Here is a 12,231-nt window from a genome sequence, read left to right as displayed (position 1 = left end):
TGCTCTTTTGAACAAAATGTGAGCTGGTTCCCATCCTCCTCCAAGTCTCTCTCCATGAGGAGTCTCCTTACTACTCTTTCATATAACCCTCCTCTGCATGGGAGCTCCTTGGTTTCCTCTATAAAAACCAGATGTGTCACATTTGTTCTGTACAGAAGAGCAAAGACATTGTTAGAGTGAACTACCCAGGCCAGGACATAACAAAGAATTTCAAACAACCATTCGAAAACATGAAGGCTTTGAAAGCTTAACCCAGAGAGTCTTCTTTGAAGCTCGCTTTCCACCCTGGAAGCCGCCGCTCCTGACCTGGAACAACTTTGGCCTGCTTGCAGGAGGTGCAATGTGCTGACACCAAGCAAAACTCACGTGTCCATCCTGCCCCATGACCTAGGAATAGATCAAAGCAGCTAATGAAAAGCCTCTTGGGATTGGACTCTACTTGATCCAGGTCAAATGCCAAAGCGAGTTGAAACATGCAAGGTATTATCAAGGAAGAGATCTGTGTCGGCGAGTAAGAGGGGAGCCTGGGAAAGCTGCTAGCCATCATAGCGCGCAGTGCAAGCCCCAGCCTCCGTGAAGGAGAGACGGGAGAAAGACTGGGTGTAAACAGCACAGACTGATGTACAAGAGAACTTGGGGCCACAGAGCTGTCTCTGTCAAAGAGGTCCAGAGGTGCCAGTGTCTCTGACCTACAAATGCAAACAAACCATCATGAGGACTGACTGTCCTACCATGTGGGTAACAAGTGTTCTTTTGAGGCTTGTAGCAGAGGACTGTGCTTAGACACTTGACTATAAACACTACAGATGCTGAGGCAGGATTCTACTCACAAGTAATGAGGAAGTTTGCTGCTGAACAGCTTTATCCTTAAGCAGCTGGCCGGTAGACGGTGGATGGTTGAATAATGGCATCAGTTTCTCTTAAATATAGCTCTTCCTGGGTATTTTTAGGTTTCAACAACCTTTGTGGCCTGGATAAAATACTCAGAGCCATTGTATGTCATAAACAATTCGATTTTACTTAACTATGTTTAGTTACAGCAGCCTGTCTTAAGATTGCCATCAAAGTATATCATACAGTGTACTGGCTGGTTTTCTGTGTCAGCCTAACACAAGCTGGAGTTATCACAAAAAGGAGCCTCCTTTGAGGAAACGCTTCCATGGGGTCCAGCTGTAAGGCATTTTCTCAATTAGTGATCAAGGGTGGGAGGGTCCAGCCCATCATGGGTGGTGCTATCCCTGGGCTGGTGGTCTTGGGTTCTATAAGAAAGCAAGCTGAGCAAACCATGGCCTCTGCATCAGCTCCTGTCTCCTGACCTGCTTGAGTTCCAGTCCTGACTTCCTTTGGTGATGAACAGCAATATGTAAACTGAATAAACCCTTTCCTCCCCATCTTGCTTCTTGGTCATGATGTTCTGTGCAGGAATAGAAACCCTGACTAGGACATGTGGCCCAAGTTTTATGACTTGTAAATGGGATCATAGGCTTTCACAGCTAGGACCACCCACTCTCAAGCCTTCACTGGGTGAAGCTGCACAGGATAACAAAGCCATGATATGTTTGTATTTTCTATTACTTCGTCTAAAATCAAAAAATGGCATATTATATCATTCTGCATATTCCACCTCTATTCATCAAAGATGGAAATTATTCTAGCAATACTGTGAAGTGCAGGTTGTCAAAGAAAAAAATTTGAATGTTTGTGTCTGACGTCATAGAATAAAACTGTGTTGATGTACATGGCAATAAATATTACATTAAATTAACTATTACAGTATCTAAAGAACGGGAACTGTGTGTTGTTATAGGAGACAGCTTCACAAGTGCTAGAGGAAATAAAAGCAGGACTTTGAAGACAAGTTACTTTTTTGATTTATAACTTTTTATTGAATATTTTTTATTTACATTTCAAATGTTAGCCCCTTTCCCAGTTTCCTGTCCATAAACCCCCTAACCCATTCCCCCTCCCCCTTCTTATGTGAGGGTGTTCCCCACCCAACCACCCACCCCTTCTCGCCTCTCCACCCTGACATTCCCCTGCACTGGGGGGAGGAGGGTCCAGCCTTGGCAGGACCAAGGGCTTCTCCTCCCATTGGTGTCCAACAAGGCCATCCTCTGCTACCTATGCAGAGGGAGCCATGGGTCTGTCCATGTGTTCTCTTTGGGTGGTAGTTTAGTCCCTGGGAGCTCTGGTCGGTTGATATTGTTGCTTGACAAGTTACTTTTAAAGAAGAAAGGAATAGAAATAAGAAAATAAAAAACATGAAGCTTGTAGGATGGGAGGATGCTGTGTAGGGGTCAGTGACACCTCACCTATGACCTCTTGGGTATTCGGTAAAGTGATAAACATGAATGAAAATGGAGTTTTTAAAAATCAGAGAAGCTGAGCTGAACTTGGGCTGATGTGGAGCAGACAGCAGCAACGGAGTCAGAGGTTGAGATTTTTATGTTAGTAAAATATCATAGAGCAGTAAATAGAGTCATGGGGACAGTGTCAAGTCAGGGACATGTATCCAGGGACAGGAGTATACCAGTTGCTATCCAGTCACGTGTATTTCAAATAAGTGCTCTGATTATCTAAACTTAGAAAGGTTTCTTAAAGGGGTCTATTCCTCACATAGAGACCAGCTTAAACTCCTAATGTCTTCATAACATTATAGAAAAGGCCACAAGCAAGAGTAATCCATTCATCCATTCAACATTCAGTAATCTCTCCTTTGTGCCAGGCACTATACTATAGCTGGTTATACCTACACGACCAAAGAAAAATCAAATGTCAACATTTTAAGATTAATGAGTTATAAGGCAAGCACTGAACTTATGCCCAACCTTCATTTTACTTAACAAACAAACAAACAAACAAACAAACAAAAGTGTATACTGGGGTTGGGGAGATTTTTCTGCCTCTAAGAGGACTTAGTGCTCTATCAGAGAACCTGAGCTCAAATCCCAGAGCACACACTGGGCAGCTCACAAATTTCTTTAACTCCAGCTCTAAGGGACCCAATGCCCCCATTTGGTTTCCATACATACGTGCCCACACGTGCACATGCATTTGCACATGCATACTTTTTATACAAACTACACATTATGACAAGTTAGAGGAGCGCTGGTGGCTCAGTGGATCTGCCTCCCTGCTGCATGCCTTGTGTTAGATTAGTCTAAATACAAGTAAGCAATTCCAACTGACCACGATCTCCTCAGGAAGATGCAATATGTGATGTGAGTTTGTAAGTCACAACCGGATACTTTTCTAGAAAGTATCCTCAAGCCAAGACTTCTTTAAAAAAAAAATCCTTCATTAAAAGCAATTTATAAAAAGTCCTCACAGACAAAAGGTGTGAATCACCTGCTCACCGGTTCCAGCAGAGACACATTGACTAGCCTTGGGGCTCCCCTCCATCTTCCGCCATTCAACAGGCATGTTCTCACAGATAAAAGGAACATCAATGTGTAAGCTCCTGAGAGAATTGGCTCCTGTTGGCAATGTTTGCTTTCTTAATGAAACACAGCCAAGAAAAAGTACTTTGTGTTGAGGAATGGGGAGCTGCATATATTTTAATGTTTGTTTGGTTGATTGGTTGTTTGGTTGGGTTGGTTGGTTGATTGGTTGTTTGGTTGGGTTGGTTGGTTGGGTTGGTTGGTTGATTGGTTGTTTGGTTGGGTTGGTTGGTTGGGTTGGTTGGTTGGGTTGGTTGGTTGGGTTGGTTGGTTGGGTTGGTTGGTTGGGTTGGTTGTTTGGTTGGGTTGTTTGGTTGGGTTGGTTGGTTGGGTTAGTTGGTTGGGTTGTTTGGTTGGGTTGGTTGGTTGGGTTGGTTGGTTGGTTGGTTGGTTGCTGGTTTTTGGCATGGCATGAAAGAAAAAGGATGTAATGGTTTAATTTATAACTAGGGCTAAAACTAACCCCATGCAGCTTTTTCAGCTCTAAACTAATATGGCTTTAAGAATGAATCAAAGTAGAAGACAAAAAAGGAGACATAAGATGACGGGGCCAGAGAAATGACCTGGCAGTTCAAGGCAAGTACTAATCTTGCTGTGGACCTGATTCCAGTTCCCAACACCCACATAAGCTAACTCACAGCCTCCTGGAACTCCAGCCCCAGGGGACTGAATGCCCTATTCCAGACCCTGCAGGCACCTGCACTCACATGGGCACATTCCCACACACTAATTAAAACTACAAGGAAATTTTTAAATGGAGATGGTTTTGAGATAGGATAAAAGATCCTGGGAACAAGCTTCTATTTCTTTGCTTAGTGGTGGCTGGGCACAACGTGTTCATCACCAATTCTCGATACTTGGAAATAAAACAGAATTTTTCTTAGACATTGGGGTCTTTCAGAAATGTCTCAAGCACTTCTTACTCAGCTGTCCAAGACAGAAGACCATCCTTCTTGAAAGCAGATGTTTATCATTCTGAAAATAAAGAGCCCAGAAAGGACATGTTTCTTGCTTTGGCTCACGGTTATTTGAATAGACTAACCATGTTTCTGACCAGCCACTGCGGGGAGGGGGGGGAAATGCAGTGCAAGTCCATACTATTTTCTAAAGAGAATTATTGGCTATTGATGTGGCTTCTAAAGGTCCAGATCCTCTAACAGCCTAGAGACCTTTCTTCATCCTGTATCCTTAACTATAGGCAACTGACATCAAGCCCTAAAAGCAGCCAGAATGGAAAGTATCAGTGAAGGCCATATGCTCATCCATTCATAATTAACACAAGTCTCTTGTTGTCTCTGGCCAATTATGGAAATGAGACATGATCATGTTTATGACCAGCCAGCACCCTAATATCCCTTATGTGCTGTGTATCTCCATCAGGGCCAAGTGACTCCTTTAGTGTTCTCTATATATACATCAAGGTAATCTGTCTGAGTACTAAACTTTGGGAAAATAACCTGGTCCTAACTCTCAAGATGCTTCTGACTGAAGGCCACATGTTGTTAGACACTCAAGGGGACATTTGACCTAGTCTTGAAGGCTAACTTTACGGTAAAATTTAAGTTTGAAATCAGTCATTACTACCACCTTCAGAGCTGCAGGAGGGTAACTTGAACTAACAACTGACAGCTAGCAACGTTGTCTCCTTGCCAAGTATTTAATGAGTCCTGAAGGTCAGAGCTGAGCCCAGTGAGTAAGCAGAATATTCGATGTTGTATAGTGTCCTCCAGAAGCGAAGTTAAGAAAAGATTCAGTGTGCCAAGAGTCTTCTCATTGCCTCAGTCCACCAGTATCTCTTGGAGCTTTCTCTTCATGCTGGCGGGATGCTCTTCAACATTGAGAATCAATGATAAATTATTAGTTGGGCGATGCATAACACCATCAACGCCATCATGCACCAGAGTTTTCTATGCATGTGACCTTCTCCCATAGATTACCTTATCTAATTCCACAATAACTATTTGAGGCAGCCATTAAATTATGGATTTTACACTGAGGAAGCTGGGGCTGAGCAAAATCATACATTTTCTTCAAAGATTACTTTGATAATAGAGCTAGTGGACACATTAGAGCTCATGACTCGTGACTTCACAGGCCATGTACTTCTCACACGTCTGTCTTGTCATTCCCAAGCACCTGGACAATCATGTACACTTAAAGAAGCTTTAAAATGTATTTAATAATGTGAGTGATGTATTTATTTTAAAATAATAATTTTCTCTAAATGAGAAATGGAGCAAATGTCTTAAAATGCAGGTTTGATGTAGCAGCTGTTAATATAATTGTGATTTTTTTTATACAGCAGCTGTTAATTTTATCCTTAGCCCTTGCAAGAGTGAAATTAAGGATGTTGTTATAAGGTATCCAATCTAATTTATAGTTTGCAAACAGAAGGATGAGTTTTAAGTACATATCACCAGGCAGTCTGTCTCTCAGTATACCACTGTTGCAATTAATCAATTGAAAATACAAACAACAGCTAACCTTGGGTTCCAATTATTTCGTAACATTTCTTATCTCTTAGACCAGGCTCATCCTGTGTGCAAGGAACTCCCAAACACTGGCTCACGTAGACTATTTTGATTTTTACTAGCTCTGGAATCCTAATTGTGTCAGGGCCATTGGAATGAGCAATCACAACTACTATAGTCGGTAACCTGATACAAATCTCCGATTCCTCTGGATGAAGAAGGTGGAGCTGAGGTTTTCCTGTTTTTCTTAGTGTGCATCAGAGAGGAATCGTCTCAGCAGAACACAGCTCCCTCCTTGAGTGACCCTCAAGGAACTCTGAAACCATTCCTTGCTCCAAAGCAAGGAACAGAACTTGAGACCTTGTCACAGGAACATAAAGTCAGATTGCTAAACTTCTGTGTCGACTGGTAAGTCCTACGCTGGATGAACTACTAAGTGCTTCCCTCAGCAGCCTCTAGCGTGCTGTGAGTTAATGGTTTGGAAGGTATATCTACCAAGTGTTGGTAGGTTACATTAACTGAAGCATAAAAGCAAGCCAATCTGGAAAGTTGACTAACATAGGTTTGCCCATCATCAATTTTCTGTTGCTGTGTTTCCTGCTCTATTCTGTGCCTAGGATTAAATTTTCTTGATTTTTTTGCTATGTATAGATCTTATCTGCTAATCCTAAATGCACAAGTATCAAGATCAAGGGTTCAAGAGTCACTTCTACAGTTTAATTCCATATATTTTACTCATAGGAAAAGTGGGTCTCAATGTCCAGTTGTTTCCTTGAAGTTTCTGCTCTCTTAGGGAACTTGTTATAACCTTGTAAGAGGCAGAATTGGTGTTGTGTGGTGGCTGGGTTAGGACTAGGCTTGAGAAAGTAAGTATCTGCTGTTAAGAGGTTATAAATCCCAGAACATACTCTTGTTCCAACCCAGGTCTCACCAGCTCTCGCTCTAAGTTAAGCAGCTATAGGTCCCTTTATCCATACTAATTATCCATCTGAATTTACTACCACTGAAAACATTTGAGTTGACTGATAACACATTTAGGGATATGCTCTTATTGGACAGTCTGTGTCCATCAGTAGCCTCACATAGCTGCACACACTACAGAAGAATGTGTGGGTATCTGCCTCCATGGATAAAGAGAACTTCCTAGTAAATGTGTAAGTGAGTCACACTGGTTAACTGATCCAGTGCTGACCTCAGGTATAGGATAAATTCCTGAAAAAGTCAATACGGTCTCCAAGTCAATTTAAAACACACTCAAAAGGTAAGACTTTGCTTGGAGGTTCCCAGAGTTCCCGGGTTTAAAGTTATAACCTGCGTGTCAGCAGTTCCTTCACAGTGCCCCCCAGGCAAAGTTCCTCTTGTTAAGTAGTCAAGCTCAAACAACTCTACGCTCGTGTTCTAACTGTTGTAGTTGGAATAATAAGGAAATTGAAAGCAGAGTCATTTTTACTTCACTGTAATCGCACTCAGTGTGGATTCAAGGGGCTGCCGAGCACTGTAAATCCCGAGTCTTAGAGTCAGCTAAGACACGACCTCCTCATTTGTTCTTCCATATCCACTTCCCCACGTCCATCAGAGAAGCCTTTGAACCCCTGCTTCGCAAAACTGCATTGGGGGCTACGGAATGGAACACGGCCCTGCCTCATGTTAAAACTATGCGACATGCTCCAGGCTCACGCCCATATCCCAGCACTCTAGAGGCTGACTTGAGAGATCGCAAGAAGCTCAAGGCCAGCCTGGGTTACACTGTGAGTCCAGACCAGTCTGAGATAAAGTACGAGGCCCTGTCTGATGCTAGGGCGGTGAGGCGGGAGTGGGGCAGGGGAGCACTCTCATAGAAGCAGGAGGTAGGGGTTTGGGGGAAAACCAGGAAGGGGGATAACATTTGAAATGTAAGTAAATAAAATAACCAATAAAAAATAATAAAAATACTTAACGAGATATCTCGTTCAAAATACTGAATACCACTGTGTTCTCTGACACTTTTAAACAACTCAAGTCCCCTCTGTCTTTAGGAATGAGACCTCCATGCCCACATATTATCTCAATAATAGAGGGGCATACTCAACCTGACCTTGTTTAATTATTTGCATTTTCCTTCCTTGCTGTGGAGGACACAATACAAAATCCATAGGAAAGCACAGTCATTTCTGACCTTGCCGCTAAACATTAGCAACTTCTGTGTAACCAAGTGCGATTTCCTAACTCATTTGGAAATCCGTGTGGTTGAGTTGTTTTATTATTTTTGTTAAATTCCTATTCCCTCTGTAACACCAACCTTAGCAAGTTCACTGTGGCTTCCTAATATATGACCTGCTGTCTTCCATTCTCACTTGACCTTGACAATGTTTCCTTCACAGCAATAGTAATTTTTTCCTTTAAAACTTACAAATAATAATTGGTCTACTTTTTAGAAGTTCTAAAGAGTAATACTACTTTAAATGCTAATTTTACGTCAAGAGGTAAAATAACCCCACAACAATTAGTAACATTGCTGAGCTGTTTCCATTAATGAAATGCCTCAGTCACCCGACCGGTGCTGGAATTACAGGCATATGGCAACAGGCATATTTGACACGAGTTACTTCCTCTCAGGGCCTGACCCAAGAGCTACTCTCGGTGCCTCCTGTACATTGACAGACTGATTCGTAAAATACCTGAGGTCAGGTATACCTCTAGCTTCATATTAGGGACGAGGCAATGGAGATACAGAAATATTGAATTTTCTGCTTCTACCGATAGTTAAACAGCACTGAAATTCAAACCCATGTCTCTAACTTGCAACACTGTAAATACAGAAACGAAGCCCCCAAGGAAATGTACGGCTGAGAAGTGGCTGAGGGAGTCTGGTTCACCCTGGGTTACAGTGGCAGACTGGTGGAGGGAGGTGTGCCATGTGCTGTGTAGTTGATAAAAGGAGGCTATGAGGCATCAATATATGACTCAGGATGTTAACCTCCAATACATACTTGCTCTGTTAGGTTTTTAGTTGAAAATCATGTAAGATGATGGATCCATTCTACCCAACAAGAAATCAACCCATTACCAAATAGTTATTCAACACTGTTAGAACACAAACACCAGACTAGAACACACACACACACACACACACACACACACACATCAAAGAAAATATCTTACTTTGTAGAATGGCCTTGTGTAGGAAGAAGATCCACAGATAAGATCAACTTAATCAATAATAAAATGTAGTGTGTGCCTATGGATGCATGCTATAGTTTTCCTAGGAATAAAGAGAGAGCTGAGCTCACCATGTAGTCAGACAGCTACATATGTCTCATTGCCATCCCAGAGCTGTTCCCTGACTCTGGAGCCTGTTGCCTCCCTCCTCTGACTGCAGAAGTCTTAATGACCCCTCAAGTCCTACAGCAACCACTGTGCCCCTGTCACTTTCCTGCCACTCCAATGGCAGCATTAGCATTGTCTCTTTCCAGCTCTTACTACAATGTAGAGAGAAAATATATTAGTGTGTAAACAAAAAATAATTTAAATTCTTGCTTTTCAAGTTTGACTTTCCAACCAATCTGGTCACTGCTCTAAACAAAGTTTCAATAAAAGCCTAAAATACCAGTGTTGTCTACAAAGAAGCCACCCGGTGGCTGTTTGATGCCTGAATTAAGCAGAGAATGATCTCCAGAATCCTCAACTAGGATCCTTGAGGGCATCTGATTCCACTCTCTACATGAACTATTCATCTCCTATCCAGACTGTCTCCAAAATTTTGTGATCTAGACTCCGCTTAGGGCTTAGGTAAAGCCAAGCTCAGAGTGTGAAACACTGGTGAATGTTTTATGGTGACCTTTGCAATTGCACCTCTAGTCCTGTTCCTAATTCTTTTCTCTGTGAGGGAAAAGCAAGTGTTTTTGTTACTATACCAAACTCTCTGGGTAAGAGTCACTATGTTGCACTCTTCTGCAAAGTGACACTGGGGCACTTTAATTCCTTGTCTGAAGACTCCAGTAGCCTCACAGCAGAGCCACGGTCTGACTTACTCACATTACTTCTATTAACAATAGAATAATATGTTCTTATTTCCTCCCACCAGCAAGCCTGTGCCTGAAACAAGAACACTCCAGGCACGGAAACTGACCGGCTGGTCTCTGCTGTCTGAACACACATTGTTCTCTGGGTCACTGAGGAAGGGCCAGCCCCTGCTAAGTAGCTTTCTCTGAGACAGCCACACTCGCCCTGCTGACCTCCTCTCTAGTTTCAGCAAAGCCACAGGGGAATTACCTCCCTCTCTTTCTTAACCCGGCTATTAGAAAAGGTTCCTCACCTTTCCAGAGAGTAAAAAGTAGCCTGCATTGCTTCTGGCTGCCCTGCTCACACTCTCTCCAGAGCCGCCGTGCTTCTGTACACGGCATTCAATGTCAACATTTATATGCACTGCCCCCTTTTCTTCCCCTAGGGTTGCTCTTTTCAAAAATGGTGGTTTTTCTTTATTGAATGACTCGTAAGTAAACAGCATTATACTCTGTGTCACAGTGAGGAAACTGGGGCCCAAAAAAGATGAGCGGTTTCCCCACATCACCACACCGATTCCTAACAGAACAGGGACCCAAAACAGATGCATCTTGACCTAGTACCTGAGCTCCAGCTCTCTCTCTCTCTCTAAACATAGGGTCAAGGTGCCCCTCTGGCATCCAGGAAGATGGACGATATAAGTGTGCCATTCTATAGCATCCATTGTAGTCTAACACTTGCCTCTTCTGAAAGGAACCTTCTAGACTTCCCTGGCAGTTTATAGGTAATTGCTATAGGAAGTAACCTATCTTAACAACACTTTTACAGACACCCGAAGAGGAGAACTTTTGATACAAGAAGACAGTTCTGTGTTATGGAATATATTTAATCCCAATCAAGGCTTCTAACCCACCTTTAATTATTCTACCCCACCTTCATTATTCAATTTCCAGGTAAAATTTAAAAACCAAAGAACATACCCAGGCTGGATCTAGGCCTCTCCACACATATGTAACAGATATGCAGCTTGGTCTCCATGTGGTTCCCAAACAACTAGAGTGGGGACTATCCCCAAAGCTGTTGCCTATACACAGGTTCTTCTAGCCGGGCTGCCTTGTCTGACATCAGTAGGAAAGGACGCACCTAACCTTGCAGAGACTTGAAGTTCAGGGGTTGAGGGATACCCAGGGGACCCCCACCAGCTCAGAGGAGAAGGAGATGGGGGAAGGATTGTGGGAGGTGACTAGGAGGGGGGATGTAAAGTGAATGAGTAAAAACTTAAATTTAAAATAAATAAATAAATAATGTATATTAAAATAATAAATATATAATTAATATAACATACATACTATATAAATGTATATAATGTAAATTTATTTTATATATAAATATATTTACATGTAATATGTGATATGTAATAAATTACTAATAAATAATAAAAACAAAGTAAAAGCAGTTCTGTATCCATTACACCATATCCTCAGAACTTCCCTAGAAAGAGCACATAGCAGAGAGTAAAACAGCCTGAACCCTCCTGGCTGAACTGCTTCTCAGTTCCTAGGGTTTCCAGTCCTAAAAATACAAATAAAACATACCCAACTCTGTGAACAGTTCATGTGGGAAACACAAAAATAGAAAGTGTTCAGGAAAATGTCATCACTGGGTACATCCTTGTAGTTGAGGGATGGGACTGGCTATGGCTCATGTCACACAGTGCATGCCAAGGATTGGTGAAGCCCAGGACCACAAAAACAGGGTGTTGTGGCAGAGGCCTGCAAGGCCAGCTCTCAGGGAGAAGGATGAGAAGTCCAAGGTTACCTTGGCTACATAGTGAATTTGGGATGAACCCAGCTTAGTGGGACCCTGTCTCAAAGGGGGCTAGAGAGGGAATTAAGATATAAACTTAAAGGGATAAAATTATGTCAGAAACATATTGGGAAAGAGCATCTAATATTCTATTTAGTATGTGCTGAATACGTATGCTCTTGATCAGAAATTCAGAGAAAATACAGAAAAGAAGAAACCAACTTCGGAAATAGCTTACATCATTGAGCATTTACTATGTTACCGGGACCTATTCTCAGATTCAGGACACATGGTAATTCATTTGATCCTCAGAAAACACTGTGAAGAAGCTACAAGATTTTCTCCATTTTCGCAATGCCCAGAGGAACTAAATAACTCAGATCACAGTTTTAACTGACAGTCGATGGGTTTACCCAAATGTGCTATGTTGCCTCACGGTGTTCTTACAAGTCCATGGTTTTAACACATGGCCAGAAACCCCTCAAAGCTGTGCCCATGCGAACTGTGCCATGTGCTCACAAAGGTGAATCGCA

At 42.3% G+C, this 12,231-nt stretch overlaps 1 protein-coding gene across 1 annotated transcript in view; it reads left to right on the top strand.

The window, feature by feature from the left end:
• Window positions 1-6,281: 6,281 nt before the first annotated feature.
• The window catches only part of Fmo1 (flavin containing dimethylaniline monoxygenase 1), a 32,140-nt gene continuing 26,190 nt past the window's right edge, over window positions 6,282-12,231 (top strand). The window contains 1 exon segment of the mRNA NM_012792.1: window positions 6,282-6,319. The gene's annotated coding sequence lies outside the window, so the exon portion shown is untranslated.

This window comes from Rattus norvegicus, chromosome 13, assembly GCF_021556685.1.
Source record: "Rattus norvegicus strain SHRSP/BbbUtx chromosome 13, alternate assembly SHRSP_T2T, whole genome shotgun sequence".
Taxonomy (NCBI): Eukaryota; Metazoa; Chordata; class Mammalia; order Rodentia; family Muridae; genus Rattus; species Rattus norvegicus.
Note: the sequence above shows the minus strand (reverse complement) of the source record. Positions and strands in the feature narration are given on the sequence as shown.